Source organism: Protopterus annectens, chromosome 11.part0, assembly GCF_019279795.1.
Source record: "Protopterus annectens isolate FY-2018-M chromosome 11.part0, PAN1.0, whole genome shotgun sequence".
NCBI classification, from domain to species: Eukaryota; Metazoa; Chordata; order Ceratodontiformes; family Protopteridae; genus Protopterus; species Protopterus annectens.
The window spans coordinates 316,660,940-316,680,939 of record NC_056745.1 but is presented as its reverse complement, the minus strand read 5'-3'; the positions used below and the strand labels follow the sequence as shown (position 1 = coordinate 316,680,939).

General features: G+C 41.2%; 1 protein-coding gene across 1 annotated transcript in view; it reads right to left on the bottom strand.

Moving 5' to 3' along the window:
• Positions 1-20,000, bottom strand: part of LOC122815364 (dynein axonemal heavy chain 3-like) — a 4,921,723-nt gene that overhangs the window by 2,773,319 nt on the left and 2,128,404 nt on the right. The gene's annotated exons all lie outside the window — the stretch shown is intronic.

The following is a 20,000-nucleotide window of genomic DNA, read 5'->3' as shown; positions in this document are numbered from 1 at the left end:
GTGTGTGTGTGCATACGCACACACATACATGTATGTGTATAATGAATTACTGCCAATGCAACTGATAAATGGAAAACGTGTAAAATTGCAAAGATGATAGCCATTATTGGAAATAAAAATTACCTAGGTAAAGTAATTGCAAATGTAAACAAATGCATTACATTTGTGATCAACAAATATAAAATAGATTGCTTTTCCATGGGGTAATCTGCTCCCATATCCCAATAACTTAAACTCACTTCAGGGTTGCACAGCTATAGAAAAGGGAAAAAGTATTGAATTATCTTACAGCAGCTATAGTATATTTCAACCATCTTCATTACCATTAAACCTTCTTAAAAATCAACACCCCCAAAACGAATATACTAACAAAACCAGTATAATACCTATATGCATTTGTATCTAAAGGTCACACAAACATGGAGAAATGGAAGACAATGAGACAAAAAACAGAAAAGCAAAACTTAAATTTTGCCTCTTCTCTAACACAAGCCCAGCAGAGTATAAAAATAACTTGCAGCAGAAATAATTTTTGCAAAACAAACACATTTCTGTAGTCCACTATAGTAACTAAAAAATAGGCATCCACAGACCTGCAGTGCATGCATCTGCTCAGTGGTCATCGTATATAGTCATTAATAAACAGAGGTGGAAGATAACCGTCCTTTTCCAGTACAATGAGAAGGACTGATTAACAGCAGAGGACTTGACTCAGGAGGCAGCTGTCCTGAGCACAGGGTCTACCATTTCATCCAAGCATGAGATGACTGGTTTCTTCTTAGAGACTATAACCAAGGCTTCTATGTAGGTAGCTTTCCAGAAAAGAGGTAGTCATCATATAGGGAGACTAATCAATGAAGGAAATTAGCCATAAACAAATACATAAGCATAAGCATTTCAGGGATTAGTTCTGTAAAAAACAAGAAGCAAGTAAACTTTAAACTGTAAAGCTGTACATCACAAACAGAAAACAGCACAGGGAAGGTGAATGATTCTCAATATGAGATTGTTGAGAGATTCAGTGGGCCATACTCAGGCAGAGAGGGTGATATTCTTACTTATGTAACCGACACGAAGGGTAATATTCTCATGCATACATGGGGCAGAGAGGGTAATATTCTTTTGCCTACAAGGAGCACGGAGGGTAATATTCTTTTGCATACAAGGGATAGGGAGGGTGATATTCTCATGTATGAAAGGGGCAGGGAAGGTAATATTTTGATTGCTGCAAGGGACATGAAGGGTGATATTCTCATGCATGTAAAGGCTGCATCAGATGAAAGGGGGACAGATTCCTAAAGTATCAGTGTAGATGCATGGAAACTCCCCTTATAATTTGCATGCCTAATTAGGTATGCAGTTCCTATTGGGATACATACAGAACCAAAGTCAAATGCCATACAGTCCGTTATATATACTCATTCATTCATTCATTCATTCATTTATTCATTCATTCATTCAATTTATTTTTACTTAGGTTTGCTAACTGAGTTGGTGGGACAAACTGGGTAAATAGTTTGACTGAAACAGACACCATTACAAGGTCACACATACATGCATACGTTCATATACACACACACACACACACACACACACACACACACACACACACACACACACACACACACACACACACACCTGTCTATTACATGAAAATAATATATGGTATTTTATTAATTTCTTTATTTAGGCCTGACTGGCATGCATTTTTGCGGGGACATATACAAAGAGCAGGATAAATAATTGTTTATTTATTTATTCCTGTGCAGCCTTGACCTAGGCTCAAGAGAGCATGCAAGAGGTAGGTGATGATGAAGATTATGATGATGATACATACAGTACGAGGAGTCCCAAAGTCATAGACATTGAGCCAGTAATACAGGAATCGACCCAACCACACATTCTTGTTATAGGTGACTCCATGAGGCTGAGCAAGGACATAGTGATAGTTAGTTGCTTGTCTGGTGCCAGGATCTGTCAGATCACACATGCACTCAAGTCCTTGAACAAGAAGTACCAGTATGGCTCTGTCATAGTTTATGCCAGGGTGCATAACTTGAGATGTACCTCAATGAGTTATATGAAGACAGACAAGATGGAGATCTCAGATTATGTGTCCAAGGCAGGTATAAGTCTGGCACTGAGCAGCATTCTACCTTCTCAAAGGATGATGCAGCAATATGAGTAAACAATTAATCTGAATTCACTAATTGGCTAAGTTTTTGGTGTTATTGAAAGGATGTCCAATATTTGTCAGCTTGGGAGGATATGATCACCAGACCATGCTGCTTTGTCAGGGATGACCTACATCTGTCCCCTCAAGGGTTTTGATTATTAGCAAAGACAGTATCCACCATCATAATGCCTGTTTTAGGCAATCTCAACCTGATAAACCTACCAACTTAATGAAACAAGTAAAGGAAAATATGAAGGTGTTACTGATTAATACCAGGAGCCTAAGCAAGAAACTCCACCCCTTACAAGTCCTTCTCACCCTGGCAGACACTGACATCAGTGCAGTGACTCATACCTGGTTTACAATAGCAGATAGCACTCCAGCTGTGCAGGGATATAATGCCTTCCACATGTTTAGACCAGCTACTCTGCAGGAGGGGAGAAAAGGTGGAGGTGTAACATTCTACATTCAGTGGAGATTCACATCGTGGCTGATAAAGCAGCATGATGCACTAGAGCTTCTTTATGTCCAAATAACAATTGGAAAGGTTCCCTGTATGGAAAAAGAAAGCCACAGCCACTATTTTCAAGAAGTAGAATCACTCAGTATGAAACCCACCATTTTTCGAGGTGATCTTAGATTATCCAACTATAGATTGGGAAACCTACACCACCACTAATGTACAAGCATGGAGATTCCTAGACTTGTTGTCAATACAAATGCCCTGGTACAATTAGTCAGGGTACCCACTAGAGGGAATAACACCTTGGATCTTGTCCTTTACTAATAAGGGAGCATCTTACACCATCCCTTGTGTATCTTTATCACTTGTTAGTTCTGACCATAAAGCAATCTCCTGTGAAATAAAAGTGAAACCAGAGATCCCTTCTACCCAAAGTATGTTTAGAAATCTCTTTAAAACAAACTACTTACTCCTAAGCGATACATTGGCAAGCTTTAAATCCCCACCAAACCCAGTTATCTCAATGGCTCATACAGAAATTTACACCACCACAGTATACCAGCAAGTAAACAGCTGCACAGAAGCAGCTGTATCTATAGGAACAAGTGCAGGACAAACTCTAGAAACAAACCCACATGGTGGAACCACTGTAATCATAATATCAACAAACTCTGTCATAAAAGGAAGACAAATTGACCAGAAGTATGAAGAGTAATTCCCTGAATGTTAGATCCTTTATCGCTTAAATAAACAACTCAGGAGCTTAATAAAATCTACCTAAGCCAAGTCTGAAGCTAAAATAGCTACTCAAGCTAAAGACAATCACAGAAAAACTCACCAGCCTGAACATAAACCCCTACATCATAAGATGGGTTGCCAACTGGCTTAGAGACAGAACTCACACGGTAAGAATAGTGGGCTCCAGGTCCGACTCTAAACCAGTCACAAGTGGTGTCCCGCAAGGCTCAGTCCTGGAAACCCTACTGTTCAGCATATACTTCTCAGAAGTACAGGCAAACACAGGAGGACTATGGCTAACCAAGTTCGCCGATGACTGCAAACTGGGAGCCATAATTGACTCTCTAGCTAACAAGGACATCCTCCAAAAGGGCCTTACTGAGACAGACACCTGGTGTCAAAGTCCTGACCTCAAGCTAAATGCCAAAAAATGCATAGTCATCCTGTTTGGGAAAAACAAAACACCCATGAATTACCACATAGTTGGCAGCCCCCTTAATACAGAAGAGGTAATAAGAGATCTGGGGACCCAGGTAGATAGTAATCTCTCCTTTGACAATCATATTGTCAAAGTAGTTATGAAATCCTTCTATGTGGCCCATCTAATTACTAAAGGATTTGCATCTAGAAATAAAGAGGTTATAGTGCCCCTCTACTCGTCACTCATTAGACCCATCATAGAGTACAATGCCTCATTTGGGATGTACCTCACAAGACACTTCCAACAGCTGGAAAGACCAGAAAAGTATCTCACCAAGAGGATTACTGGCCTCAAACATATGTCCTATGCAGCCCGACTGAAAAAACTCTGGTTGTACTCAGTGGCATATCGCTTACTCAGAGTTGATCTCTGCCTGACTTACAAAGCCATGTCCAACTCAGAATTGATGGACATGCTCCACCTAAAGAAATCCAAGTCACTGCAAGCCACGTGCTCTAGTGAGCTAAACCTCACCACAACAATAAATAGAACATGCTGGAGGGATAGATTCCTGTCACAGAGATTCCCCATGCTTTGGAAAAAAATTCCAAATTACATCAGGCAGATCCCCTCACTAACACTCTTCAAGAGAAACCTTGACGAGTGGATGGGTACAGAAAATACACCCCTTGGATCACTTCATTGGCTCTGCTTGACAGAGGATCAGTTAATTAATCAATGGGGCAGCGAAAGCCGATACAGTCTGGCTAGGCTTATAAATGCCCTCGGGCAGATAGTCTAGTACTACCTATGAACCTATGAACAAGTCATTTTTATTGATGTTCATAATCTCAAAAGCACAATGCAGCAATGCACTGAGGTGATTGTGAATGATGTTATTTACACTGACTCTGAACTTAAGCTAACCTACTGACCAATACATTTAGCTCTAACTTTACCCCTCCCCCCATCTGTCCCTCAAGATATACCTTAAACTGACTCACCTCCACCTATCCCAAAAGACCAAGTCCTAAAAGTGCAATCAAAAGCTGAAAATACTGTAGCAATGGGCCCTTACTGGATGCCTGGATGCATCTTAAATAGCATGATTTAGCCACACCCCTAACAACACTGTTCATTTTCAGTCTCCATACAGGTTTTGTACCAAGCAAATGGAGAACAGCTACAGTCACTCCCCTGCATAAGGGAAGACCTTCCGCAGACCCAGGCAGATATAGACCCATACATCTGACCAGCCTTGTATACAAAGCTATGGAGAGACTTGTTATGGAATTAATGAGGAGGACATAAGAAATCTCCAAACACTAGACCCCTCTCAGTTTGGATTTATCAAAGTCAGGTCATGCTTACTCAGCCTGGTAGATTTTTTGAAAAGATCACCAAAGCAATGGATGACAGGAAAATGGTACACACTTCATACCTCGACCTAGCCACAGCTTTTGACATAATCTCCCCACAAAGGCATAATAGGAAAGCTAAATAAACCGGGAACAAATCCCTAGGTCACCTGCTGGAAGCTGGCTCAGAAATAGGATAGAAATAATCAAAACAGGTGAAGTTAACTACACAAGGACACCATTCAGCACTGGAGTCACCGGGGTTCCGTGCTGGGGCCTCTCTTGTTTGGCATCAACTTTTCTGAAGTAAAAGCCAATACCAAAGGACTATGTCTGAGTCAGTTTATAGATGACTGTAAGCTAGGAGCATTCATTGAATCCTTGAATCCTGCAGGAAGGTTGAGATTTCTCAAATAAAAAATACAACATGTGAGAGATGTATCTATAATATGAATTGGAATCAGTTCTCTCACATAACAAAAAACTAGATATCAAACAGGTTGTCAGCACACACACTTCACCTCTTGCATGTAACAAGCTCACAACACATAAACCAACATATGCAGAGGTGCTCACTAGAAGTATACCTAAAGATCAGAGAACTCCTAAGTGCAAACAGTGCACACACTGCAGACCCAACAGAATCCACTACACATAATAATACACGCAACAGTGTCTCAGCCAATAAGCCCCTAAGGCAAAACACCACAAAACCAAATGTTGTGGTCATAGGCAACTCCATAGTGAGACACACAGATGTCCCACTCACCAAGCTGGACAAGGAGAAGGTCACAGTCAGCTGCATGTCAGGTGCCAGCCCAGGATCCATCAGATCATGCACACACTCAAGTCTTTCAACAATAAGCACCATTATGACTCTGTCATAGTCCAAGTTGGAGTGAAGTACTTGAGATGTATCTCAATGGACTATATGAAGAGACACATGACTGAGCTCTCAGATTATGTGTCCCAGGCAGGTATGTCTCCAGCCCTAAGCCTCAATATAAACAAACAATGATTGACTTCAACAACTGACTTAGCTTCTGGTGTCAGTCCAGGGGGATCCAGTATCTGTCAGCCTGGGAAGATATGGTCAACAGACCACACTGCTTTGCTAGAGATGGTCTTCACCTGTCAACTCTTGACTTTTGGTTACTGGCAAAGGTACTTGCCTCCTCCATAGTGCCTCTTTTAGACAATGTCATAACAACAAAATTCCCCATATAAAAAATCCAGTAGATACAAACTCAAGGTTATGCTTCTTACTGCTAGGAGTCTAAATCAGAAAGTGCACTCACTGGAAGCACTCCTTACCTTGAAAGATGACGATATCTGTGCAGTCACTGAGACATGGTTCAAGGCCACAGAGAGCACCCAGGCCATGCAAGGCTACAATACCTTCCACATGTTCATACCTCAAAACAAGCATGAAAGAATCAAAGGTGGAGGTGTATCCATCTTCCTTAAAGACAAATACACCTCAAAACTGGTCAAACAATACGACTCCCTAGAGCTACTCCAAGTCCAACAAACTGGTGGTAAAACCTCCTTCCATATCATTGTTAGCTATAGGTCCCCCATCATGATCATATGATCCTATGAACCACGAGAACCACTCAGCCTACCTGGACCTACTTGAGTCACTCACTATACAACCAAACACCTTGTTCTTGGGTGATTTCAACTATCCTTTCATGACTGGGAGACATATACATGAGCACAAACACACTTGTCCTAATGTTCCTGGACTTTGTTAATACAAATGCTCTGGAACAGATAGTCTGCACCCCCACAAGGGGTTTGAATGTCCTAGACTTAGTACTCAGCAAATTAGGTGGTCTCTGTGCTACCCTCTGTGTGTTGCCCTCCCTGGTAAGGTCTGATCACAAATTAGTTTTGTTTGAAATAACGATACTTGACCCCCCCCCCCCCAAAAAAGCAATAAGGATGAAACATTTCTGCAAACTAAACTGTAGCTTCCTATACTATGGCATAAGTAGTTTCAAACCCACTGCTCTCACTGTCAACAATGACTCCTATACAGAGGTGTACACAAATGCTCTGTATAAGCACCTATATAAATGTATAGACTCAGCTGTACCTGAATGGATCAAAACAAGGTCCTCACAAAAATCAAGTCACTCTGGTGACATCAAGTATAAATAGGCTATACAACAAGAGGAAGAAACTAATGTCTAAGAACAAGAGGGAATTGACTCAGCAGAGGAAGGACACCCTATACAGCTTGAACAAGTACATCAGATATCTTGCAAAGTTCTCTAAAGCCAATTACAAAGCTAAACTAGCTTCCCTAGCTGAGGATAATCACAAGACATTCTTTAGTTATGTCAGAAATCTAAAAGAGAAGGCCAGGCTTTGTGCCAAACTAGTAGTGAATGGTACAACTCATACTGACCCTGAGGGCATTGCCAACTTGCTAGCAGACAGATTTGGTGCAAACTTCATCCCCCTGTCTCCACGAGACATACCCCAAAGCATACCTGTCACCAGTCCTCTGCCTAGTATTGCCAAAGAGCAGGTCATAACCACATTCTCCATGGCCAAAAATACAGCCTCTATGGGACCAGATAACATCCCAGGCTGCCTACTAAATGGTCTAAAACAAGACCTAGTGGAACAACCTGGCACTCTCTTCAACCATACTCTAAGTACTGGGTTTGTCCCAGCAGATTGGAAAACAGCAACAGTAATTCCCTATCACAAAGGGAGTCAACCAACTGACACTGGGAACTATAGACCCATAAGCCTAAATAGCCTTATCTGCAATGCCATGGAGAGAATCCTAATGGACCTTATCAACAAAGACATAGGTGACCTTCATACTCTTGACCCAACCCAATTTGGCTTCGTTAAGGGTAGATCATGCTTATTAAACCTGGTGGACTTCTTTCAGAATGTCACTAAAGCTCTGGATGAAAGCAAAACAGTACATACAGCCTATCTTGACTTAACCAATGTTTTTGACACAATCTTCCACTCAAGCATTATTGAAAAACTCACCCAGCAGAGGTCCATTCCCATCATAGTATTAGAAACCCAAAAGAGTTGGAAAAATTAAACAGGGAATTAACCCATATGTCACTAGATGGGTAGCCAACTGGCTCACCAACAAAATGTATACAGTCAAAGTTGGGGATTCCACCTCTACCAGTAGACCAGCTACCAGTGATGCACCACAATGATCTGTGCTGGGCCCTCTACTGCTTGGAATCTATTTCTCAGAATTTCATGTGAAAATAGATGGTCTGTGGTTTACCAAGTTCGCTGATGACTGCAAACTGGGTGCAATCACTGAGTCCCCCAATGATGTTGACATACTACAAAAGGGGCTTATACAGACAAATGACTGGTGCTAAAGCTATGGGCTTAAACTGAACACAAAAAATGCATTATCATCACTTTTGGGAAAGGGGAAGCCCCTGCAAATTACAATATTGACATTACTTCCCTTAGCTCAAAACATGTGAAGAGAGATTTGAGAACACAGGTTTATAGCAACCTTAACTTTGATCACCATGTGTCCACAGTGGTAAGGAAGGCCTTCTATGTTGCACATCTCAAAAGTAAGTGCATCACATTAAGAGCTAAATATGTTATAACTCTCTGTACTTATCCCTCATCAGACCACTATTAGAGTCCAACGTTCCCTTCTGTATGAGCCTCATCAGACACATGCAGCAGCTGGAGAGACCTCAGAGATTTCTCACCAAGAAAATCCAGGGTCTTCAACACATGACCTACATGGACAGACTGAAGGCCCTGTCACTGTACACTGCATCTTATAGGCTGCTGAGAGTTGATTTGTGCCTGGCCTACAGAGCAGTCTTGGACCCTTCCCCAATAGAAATGCTGCACATCTGCATGTCAAATGGGACAAAATTCACTCAGTCTAGGGATCTTAACCTAGCCTGTGACATTAACAGAACATGCTGGAGAGACAGATATATCTCCTAGAGACTGAAAATCTTCTAGAACAAACTCACAATTTCCATAAAACAGAGTTCCTCCCTATTTAAGCATAACTTAGACAACTGGATGGGAGACCATAAATTTACCCCAGGGGTTTCACCCATGTCCATCTTGGATAAGGGCAGTCGGTGCCGATCACTGACTCACTCTGCAAATATAGACCATACAAATTGGTAAATAAGGGAACAAGGGTTTAACATGGCTAGGCTTATAAAGGCCCTAGGGCCAATAACCTAGTAACCTCCTATTAACCTACAAAAAACTTGGTGTCAAAATTGTGGCCTGAAACTAAATGCCAAAAATTGCATTATTGTATCATTTGGAAAGTCAACTACCCCAGGAAACTACCACATTGACAATATGCCTGTAAGAGTTGATCCAGTTGTTCAGGATTTGGGAACTTATGTGGACAGTAACCTACCTTTGACCAACATGTGCATATTGTTGTAAGAAAGTCCTTGTATATTGCAAAACGTATAAACAAAAGGATTGTGTCTAGATCTAGGGATGCTATTGTCCCCCTGTACTCAGCCCTCATAAGGCCTATCATTGAATATAATGCCCCCTTTGGCATGTATCTATTCAGAGACATTCAACAGCTGGAATGCCAACAGAGATAGCTTACTTAAAGGACACAAGGCCTAAACAACATGTCCTACATGGAATGGCTGAAAACACTGTCACCATACTCTGTATTCTACAGACCGCTAAGAGGTGACCTCTGTCTGGTATCTAAGGCATCCTCTGAGCATTTACTGATGGATTTACTGCAAATCAGCAAGTCAGATGGTATCAGAAATACTCAGTCTAGGGATCCAAACCTCTTCTGGAACATCAGCAGAATGATTTGGAGGAATAGGTGTATTTCACAGAGGATATCACTGCCATGGAACAGACTCCCCGGCCACATAAAACAAAGTTCATCCTTGTCCATTTTCAAGCATAACTTAGATGTATGGATGGGAAACATAACATTTACATGAGAACTGCCCCCCTGTACTACTAATGGATACATGCAGCTCCTAATTGCTTTATCCCATGCGTGGATTTTCTCAGATTATCTATGGTATGATCCCAATTATTCTCATTGGGGTAATATATATATTTATCAACCATGGGATGGGTAAGGTCAATCTATAACCAAATGGGATAGGTTATATTGAGCACAAAAATTGAAATTGGCTAGGCTTAAAATGGCCTACAAAGGCAGCTAGCCTAGCACTTACCTATAACCCTAGGAACCTATAATAGTAATAATAATAATAATAATAATAATAATAATAATAATAATAATAATATTCAATGTTTATAATTTATTTTTTTTTTTTTTAGATAGTATAGAAATAAATACAGAAGAATAATTCACATCATAATAGAAAGGCTGACAGCTATACAACACAGCAATATATCAATACAGGATGTAGCAAATAGTAGTGGGCCAAATACAGATAAATGTAGTTAGCATATCCCAGGTAGTTCTATATACATAAGCAGCAGGACAATTTGCATTTAACAAACTTTTGTTTGCATTACCAAGCATCCTTGACACTTTTGCATTTATTTTCAATAAGGAGGTGTTTTTTTTTTTTTTTTTTTTTTTTTTTAAGAAGAAATATTTTCTTCCTTTCTTAGTTCCAGCAGAAGGTCATTCCAACAGGCAGCAGTGAAATGTGTTTCCACTCGGGAATGATTTGAGGGAGGGTGGTCTTTACTAAGTACAGAACGTCTTCATTTTGGGGGTTACTAATGGTTTGGGGTATTAGTTTAGCAGGGGGTGGTGATTATTTCTATTTGACAACTAGACTGAAGAGAAAAGTCAAAAGAAGAAGATGAAGAAATTTAGCACATGCTGTTAGAGTGAGGTAAATAGCCTTTTCTAAGAAGTCTCAGTGATGAGACCTGGGATCTGCAAGTGTTACAAAATGGCAGCCCTTGTTAACAGTAGATTCTATAAGGGTTATTTTATCAGAAGAGTTTAAGATAATGATGGGAAAGACATACTCAAGTTTTGGAAGTAAAACATTTTTTGGTAATGGCCATTATACCTTCAGATGATCACAAGTTTGTTATTGTGTAGTTGTGAAAATACTTAACTGACCAAAAGTTCAGTTTGGTGTTGAAAGGAAGTGTTTGGGTCAAAGATTAAACTATGACGTCTCTTACTTGAGTCTTGTGACACATGTACTTCTAGTAGGTCAGTTAATATTTCTGTAGCATGGTTGCCTCACATTAGATAGAGGATTATGGAACAGATGTGTGTCCAAGACAGGTATAGAAATATGGTACATAAGGAAATATGTTGATGGAATGCAGAAGTCCAGGAAAAAAGGAGTCCAGAAAAAAGTAACAGATAGAAAAGATAGACCAGGCTAAGAAGGAATACTGTTTGGCTAACAAAGAGATAGGAGAGGAGTTACAATAGCAAAGAATAAGGTATCAGAGACACTCTACCAGCTTTTTGGAAGTGGGTCTGTAGATGGCACAAAGAAACTCTATCAAGTTGCAAGTCAAATACAGAAAGATGAAAAAGATAGTCATCACCTTTCATAGAGATGCCAGGAACAACCTGATTACTAGTTCACAGGACATCAAAAGCAGATAGAAGGAGCTCTTCCATCAACTTCTGAATGAAGAAAATCCCACAGAAGCTGTTGTGCCCCAGACACAGCCTACAATGAAAGAGGAGGAGCCCACTCTAGAAGAGGAAAGAAAAGCACTGAGTAAAATGAAGTCAGGTAAAACAGTAGGCTGACATGAGGTTACAGCTGATATGGTCAAGATGTTGGGTGAGATGGGGAGAAATTGCTTCTGAGGGTACTCATAGCAGTATGGATAGAAGGATGCATCCCAAATGACTGGAGCATAAGCATATTAGTGTCAGTGTACAAGAACAAAGGGGACATCCACAACTGTGGTCACTACAGAGGAATCAAACTGTCACACTGCGTGAAAGTTATGAAGAGGGTGATTAATAAACAAATATGTAGAGCAGAAGAAAGCAAGATGGGAGATGAGTACTTTGGATTCAGATCAGACTGCAGCACAAGTGAAATTTACAGTGAGGGAGATTGTTGAGAAGAAGCTGTAGATAAGGAAATAGTCCTACTGGTCATTCCTAGACTTGGAGAAAGCATATGACAACGTTCCAAGAAAGCTGATTTTGGCAGTCCTGCAGTGATTTGAAGTCCCAGAAGCATTGGTAGAATTAGTGCAGACAATGTACAAGGACTGAATGACTCAAGTGCAAACAGTGTATGGTCTCACAGAGGGGTTCTCAGTGGGAGTGTGTGTGCATCAGGGTTCAAGCACACTGTTATTCATACTGGTAATAGACTACATTAGCAAATGGGTCAGAGAGGGCAGATCAACAATGCTGCTGTATGCAGATGATGAGGCATCACAGGCAGACTCTGAGCAGAAACGAGCAAAGGATAGGGGAATGCAATGGAATGCAAAAATGAAGGCACATAGGATAAAACTTATTACATATGCAATTGTAATGTCAGGAAATGTAAGAATTCAGACAAAGCTGTGAATTGAGATAGAAGGGAAAATAGTGGAACAGTTTATCAGTTTCAAGTGCCTTGGAGGTGTGGCTGAGGTGAAGGGAAGTCTGAATGAGGACGTCAAAGCTAGAAACAGAGAGGCTGTAGTCAACTGGCATAGAGTGTCAGGTATTGTCTATGATAGAAGAATGCCAAAGAAGCTGAAAAGTAAAGTGTACAAAACAGTGGTGTGACCAGTACTACTGTATGGTACAGAAACCTAGGCAGTAAAGGTAGGGCAGTTGAGGAAGCTAGAGGTGATGGAGATGAAGTGCCTGAGATAAGTGTTAGGATGTACTCTGTGGGACAGATGAAGAAATGAGGACAAAAGAGCAGAAGCCCAAGTAGCTTCAACTGCAGAAAAGATCAAAGCGACAGATTGCGGTGGTTCGGTCATGTGCAGAAAAGCTGAAGGCAATCTGGTGAAGAAGATTTGTGACAGACAGGAAGAAGGCAAGAGGAAATTAAGGCATCCAGCTAAGAGGTGGATGGATTGTGTAAAAGATTTGTGGCACTGAATCAAGAGATGGTGACAGTTAACTTGACATTACACTCTGACCCCATATAGAAAATGGAAAAAAAGAGGTTGTTGATGATGATGATGATGATGATGATGATGACGATGATGATGATGATGATGACTGCTGCAGATCTTTATCTGTTGCAAAAATCATACAAGCATTTTTGTTTTTCTTTTTGGTATTAATAGTTTGGAGTTGTTTGTGTTATCCATTTCCATATTAATGGATAGTTCCCTTCGAGTTTTGTTTGTAGGGTAGCCGAATAATATATCAGCCTAAATAGCGATATTTAGGGTTGGGATATCAACAGTTGGGTGTCTGAGATTTAGACAGAGGGGGTTTGGCCAAGAACTGATCACTGAAGAGGCCTTATATGCAAAAACCTGCATTAGAAATGTTTGAGATGTTGTTGTACAGGTAGCTTGTAAATGATTTTATACACCATGACAAAAGCTTATAGATTTTTGATGAGAACGTTGAGATTCTATGAAGTGAGGTCCCTACTCATGATTATGAAATGGCTGCCTGTACAAAGTCTGTTACTCATATTATTACTGATACTGTCAATTACAACATAAAGTGGGGTTAAAGTGCAAAACCCAGACATAATACAATGCTGTTTGCCTCTGAATAGACCGTATTTGTTAATGTTTGATTGTCTGCTCTGAAACTACTTTTTCACAGATTTTGGTTAGTGGTGAGAGGTCTAGTATTAGTCTGAAATCTGGAGGTCTTTCTTGGTTGCATAGTGTTGATACAGGAATTATGTCTGCATTTTTGAATTAGTTAGTAAGGTTAACTATTGAAAGGGAAAGTTTAATGGGAGGGAAACAAAAAGGTTAATGGGAGGGAAACAGACATTTTTTAAAAAGAGGGTGCAATTTATTGCATTTGGCAAATGTGTTTTTTTGCAAAGCTTGCCAAGGAGTTTTAGAACTGATTTGTGCAAGATAGATTTAAATTAAAATGTAGGCACATAGCCAGCTAAAGTATTGATGTCAGCTGTCAAAATGGTGCTTGTATTGGTATTTGGATGCAGGTGAGAATTGGTGGCTTTGTAATCAGTGCAAGACATATTTAAAATAATTAAGGACTAGGCTGTTGGTATAGCACCTAGATATCTCTAAGGAGTCAGATGTGGCACCAATTAAATCTTTTATAACATTTCGAAAAGGTAACAGATGCTGCCATAGATGCATGCTTGTTTGTTAGATAAGATGGTTTTGAATGCTGGTTGTAATTTATTTTATCTTTAAATGCCGATAGCAACTGTTTGTAGGTTTTTCAAAAGTATGTTTTTTTTTCTTTCTTCAGTTAAGCTTTATCCCTTTTCCTAAGAAGGACTTTTATTTCTGCCATTAACCAGGGACAATTTTGGCCTTTTATTCTTCTTTTCAGGGTTTGTAAGAGGAGATCCTGTGTCTATAAGATAATTTTTTCAAAGTTGGAATAAGCATCATTTGGAAACATAGAAAAGAGGACTATAGTTGGGAGACAATCATTGGAGCCATGCTTTAAGGGACAAAATGACCCAGAATCTGAAGAGAAGCAGGGTTTTAAGGTTTGAATTACCAGTTTGAAAGGACTGGGTAGTGGTCATTAATGTTTTTAGTTTGAATGAAAAGGACAGTACATCTGTGGGAACTACAATTAGGTCAATGGTAAAATTGTGATAATCTGTGGTAATTGGCCTAGTGGGGTTATTTACAAGTTTTATGATAACTATATATTTAAGGAGACCAAGACAAAAGAAATGATTGAGCATTACTTTTCAGCTGACATTGAGTGAAACTGGGACAGTGCATACAGAATTGCTCATTTCGATGTAAGTTTCTGTCATATATTTTGGGAATAACAAGGTGAGAATGATACCGGTGGGACAGTTATAATTTCACATGGCGATAGCTGACAATAATTTGAGAGTAGTGGTACCGTGTGATATAATGTCAGGTCATCTCTTTCTTGCCAGTGTCTTACACGTCAAAGAAACTGATCAGAGAATCAAATAGCCCTCCAGGGTAAATAAGCATAACCTGCCATTAATGAATTCAAACTAAAATGAGTCCAATGTTTGGAGGTTCCCTATGTCTTTATCGATTAATTCCATGATAATTCATTCCATGGCTTCATATATGAGGCTGGCCAGACTTATGGGCCTATAACTGCCAGGGTCCTTAGAAGGTCCTCCCTCATGCGAAGTTAAAACTGTTGTTGTTCTCCATTCACTTGGTCTAAAAACCCCATAATGAGGCAAAGGTTAAACAGTGTTGTCAGGTGTCTGAGTAATCTTATAGGTTCATAGGTTCATAGGTTCATAGGTTCATAGGTTGGTACTGGGCTATCTGCCCGAAGGCATATATTAGCCCAGCCATGTTGTGTGGTATTCACTGCCCCTTTAGTAGTTCTCTAGACCCTTGTACTAGCAGCTAGTACCCTTGGCCCCTATCTAGTAGTGCTGTTAGTGTGATCCCCAGTGTGAACTTTCTGTTACCCATCCACTCATCAAGGTTCCGCTTGAAGAGTGATAGTGAGGGGCTCTGTCTTATGTAGATCGGGACCCTGTTCCATAGTAAGGGAAGTCTCTGTGAAGGGAATCTATCCCTCCAGCATGTTCTATTCATTGTTGTGTTGAGGTTTATATCCCTAGAGGATGTAGCTCGAGTAGATTTGGTTTTGCTAAGATGGAGCATGTTCAACAATTCTGGGTTGGACATGGCTCTGTACGTTAGACAGAGATCGCCTCTGAGAAAGCGGTATGCAACAGAGAACAGACTTAGCTTTTTCAATTGTGCTGCATAGAGCAACTGTTTGAGGCCAGTAATTGTCTTGGTTAGGTACCTCTGTGGTCTCTCCAGCTGCTGGAGATGTCTAGCCAGGTACATTCCAATTGGTGCATTGTACTCAATAATGGGTCTGATGAGGGAAGAGTAGAGGGGCACCATTACATCCTTAGATCTTGATGCAAACCCTTTTGTGTTCAGATGGGTTACATAGAAGGATTTTCTAACCACTTTGGCAACATGGTCATCAAAGGAAAGCTGACTATCTACTTGGGTCCCTAGATCCCTTATTTCTTCTTCAGATTTTAGGGGATTACCTCCTATGTTATAGTTTGCGGGTACTCTGTTTTTTCCAAAGGGGATTACTACTCATTTCTTTGCATTTAGCTTGAGACCATGGCTTTGACACCATGCATCAGTCTCATTTAGGCCCTTCTGGAGGATCTCCATGTCAGCTGGAGACTCTATTATAGCACCCAGTTTGCAGTCGTCTGCAAACGTAGTCAGCCACAGCCCTTCCGTGCTTGCCTGTACTTCTGAGAAGTATATGCCAAACAGGAGGGGCCCCAGGACAGAGCCCTGAGGCACACCACTCGTTACTTGTCTAGATTCAGACATAGATCCCACTACTCTTACTTTATGGGATCAGTCTGAGAACCAGTTTGCGATCCATCTTGTGACGTAAGGGTTTATGCCCAGGCTGATGAGCTTATCAATAATACCTGAATGGGGAATGGTGTCAAATGCTTTAGCAAGGTCAAGGTAAGCCGTGTGTACCTCCTTTCCCTTATCTATAGGCTGAGTAACTATCTCAAAGAAATCCACCTGGCTTAGGAGGCATGATCTGCCCTTGATGAAGCCGAACTGTGTGGGGTCCAGCGACTGGAAGTTCCCAATCTCTCCATTTATGAGTTCCATAATGATTCGCTCCATAGCCTTACAGATCAGACTGGTCAGGTTTATTGGTCGGTAGTTCCCAGGGTCAGTTGTGGCCCTACCCTTGTGTAGCGGGACCACCGTTGCCATGTGCCATTCTATGGGCACATATCCTGTGGAGAGGCTGAGACTGAACAGGGTATTAAGATGCGGGGTTAATTTCTTTTGGAGCTCGCATATGACACAGCCTGGGACACCATCTGGTCTCATGGAGGCAGTGTTTTAGCTTTGGACAGAGCCTTGTTAACCAACGTATCAGTAATAATTGGACTTACACAATCCCCTGGAATGGTAATAGGCCCTGTAGGTGGTGTGTGTGTGGGGGGGATTTGCACGGAACCTGTCAGCCAAGATGTTGGCAATGTCAGAAGGGTCAGTGCATTTTGTTCCATTTTGTACTAGCTCAGAACAGACCTGAGCATTTCCATTTAAGTTTTTGACGTAGCCATAGAAGGCCTTATGGTTATCCTTGGCATCCTTGGCAAAATACTTTTCAAAATTAGCTTTAGTTGACTTGATGAGGACCCTCAATTTCTTACTAATGCTTATCAGGGAAGATTTTTCTACTTGAGATTTGGCCTTTTTTGTATAGGTCTCCTCCTTTTATTGTAAAGTTTGCTTATGACCGGGGTCCACCAGACTGGTTTCTTCTTGCTTGAGGAAGGAGTCTTGGTTTTATTTGGGATAGCACAGTCCATGCAATCCTGAAGATGCATATAGAGTGCCTTGGTGTAGGATTCCGCATCCTGAATATCATTATCCTTCTGCAAGGGAATAGTGAAGTTTTCCACTTCGGATGCAAGTAGTTTGAAGTTTGCTTTGGAAAGGTTTTTGACTATGGTTTCATTGACTGGGGGAGGTGGAGGGGTGAGGATGTCCAGGGTTATCAGTTTGTGGTTGGATCTGACCAAGAAGGGAGTGATAACTGATGTGGTACAATGGGCGCCCATATTTGTGATGATTAAATCCAATATGTTGTCCCCTCTAGTGGGGGAACATACTAGTTGTTCATGGGCATTTGAATTTATAAACTCTATGAATCGCTGAGCATAGGAATTGGTACATTGGTAGTTCACCCAGTCTATACCAGGGTAGTTGAAATCACCCAAGATTATGGTGTTGGGTAGGACCTTTATATTTTCTAATGTCTCAAGGAATGCAGAGTGAGCATCTTGGGACATGGTGGGCTATCTATAACCAGCTACGACTTGAAATGTGGTTTTGCCTGCTGATAGTTGTGCATGGATGATCTCTGGGGCATCATGCTGTGCTACTAACCTAGAGATATAGGTATCCTTGATGAATATGGATACACCTCCGCTCTTTTTACTGCGATCCGGTAACTGAGGCCGGAAGGTATGATATGAATTGTAACCTGGCAGTGCTGGGGTGCTCTCTTGATCCTTGAACCAGGTTTCCGTCACTGCACAAACATCGATTTTCTCCATGCTGAGGAGAGCCTCGAGTGTGTGTGCATTTTGAGGTTGAGACTTCTGGCATTGTGTAGCATTACCCTTAGTTTTTGGTTACCTGTGCTGGTTACGGTGGTTGGTTTGTCCTTTGAGCCTTGCCTAAAAAGGCACTATGGGGACGGCAAGAGCCTTGGCCAGTATTCAAAAACCTAGGGGTGACAGGTGCAACCCATCTCTGGCAAAACAGCGAGGCTTGTCTATCATGTCATCCCAGGCAGACAGACACTGGATCCCCTTAGAGTGACACCAGAAGCTTAGCCAATTGTTGAAATTGATCATTTTGTCTTTGTATTGTGGTATCATTCTAGGTGAAGGTAGTATGCTGCTCAAGGTCAGGGTCATACCAGCTTGGGCTACATGATCAGAGAGCTCCTCAATGTCTCTTTTCATGTAGTCCAGGGAGGTACATCTTAGATCATTCACACCAACATGTACAAGGACAGCGTCATACTTGTACTTGTTCTGGAGTGACGTAAGTGCCTGTGTTATGTGATGGATCCGAGCACCCGATAGGCAGCTGACAGTAACCTTCTCTTTGTTCAGCCTGGTGAGTGGAACATCCGTGTGCCTTACTATAGAGTCTCCTATTACTAGCGTGTTAGGTATGGTGTTTTGCATTAAGGGCTGTTGCGAGGCACACTGCTGAGGTGAATTATGTGTTTTCTGGCTTGTGTTTGGGGGTGCAGGTTGCTTGCTTGTCTGCTTTGGAGGGCACTGTTTCTTTTTCAGATTGGTACCTAGTGCCTCTGAATATGTTTTTGTGTATTTATGCGTATGTTTTGCCGGTGCTTGTTTTGTAGATTCATGTGTAATAGGTGGAGTGATGCAAGTGTGTCCCTTATCCTCTTGACTGTCTGTTACAGTCATGGGTTGAGAGCGCTTAGCCTCCAGTCTGGCTGTGTATTCGCATCTCTCACAGGTGTTTGTGTCTAGAGGTAAGAGGAGAGGGTTGTCTGTATACATGAGGCAGTTGTGACATTGCCTCAGGATGCCCATTTCCACCAGATGAACTGGAGAGTACACCTGAAGCTGACCTCTGGACATGCTTTGAAGAGTAAATTGAACTTAAGTCCTGCAGACGATCGAGGGTCTTATCCTATATTATAATAGTGCTGTTTAGGAAATTTGGAGAATAATAGTGCTGTCTAGGAGATTAGGACAAGTGCTGATTTCTGTTTTGCAAGTGCTGCAATAAGAGCAACTGATCTGAAGCACATGAGTTGAGGCTTGCCTAGTTCTAAGGGAAAATTTACAGCGCAGACTTTGTGGGACCGGGAATAGTATACCCCAGCTAACCGGCGCTGCCCGATGCTGCTCTGTGCGCAAGACCACGCAAAAAGAGAGTTGCGGGGTTTTTCTTCTAGATAAGTGAGGAAAGTGAGTACAAGAGCTGTTTTTTCTCTAAGCAAGTGAGAAAAGTAAGTACAAAAACTGTTTTCCTCTAGGTAATGAGGAAGATAGAGTGCTATAGTAATTAGTAGCTTATTTAGTGCTTACAAGTTCTGAACAAGTGCTGAGCATGAACAAGCAAATTTAAGTGCTAAAACTAAGAATCTTATCTGCACTAGATGAGTTACAGGACAGAAACAAGTGCAAATAC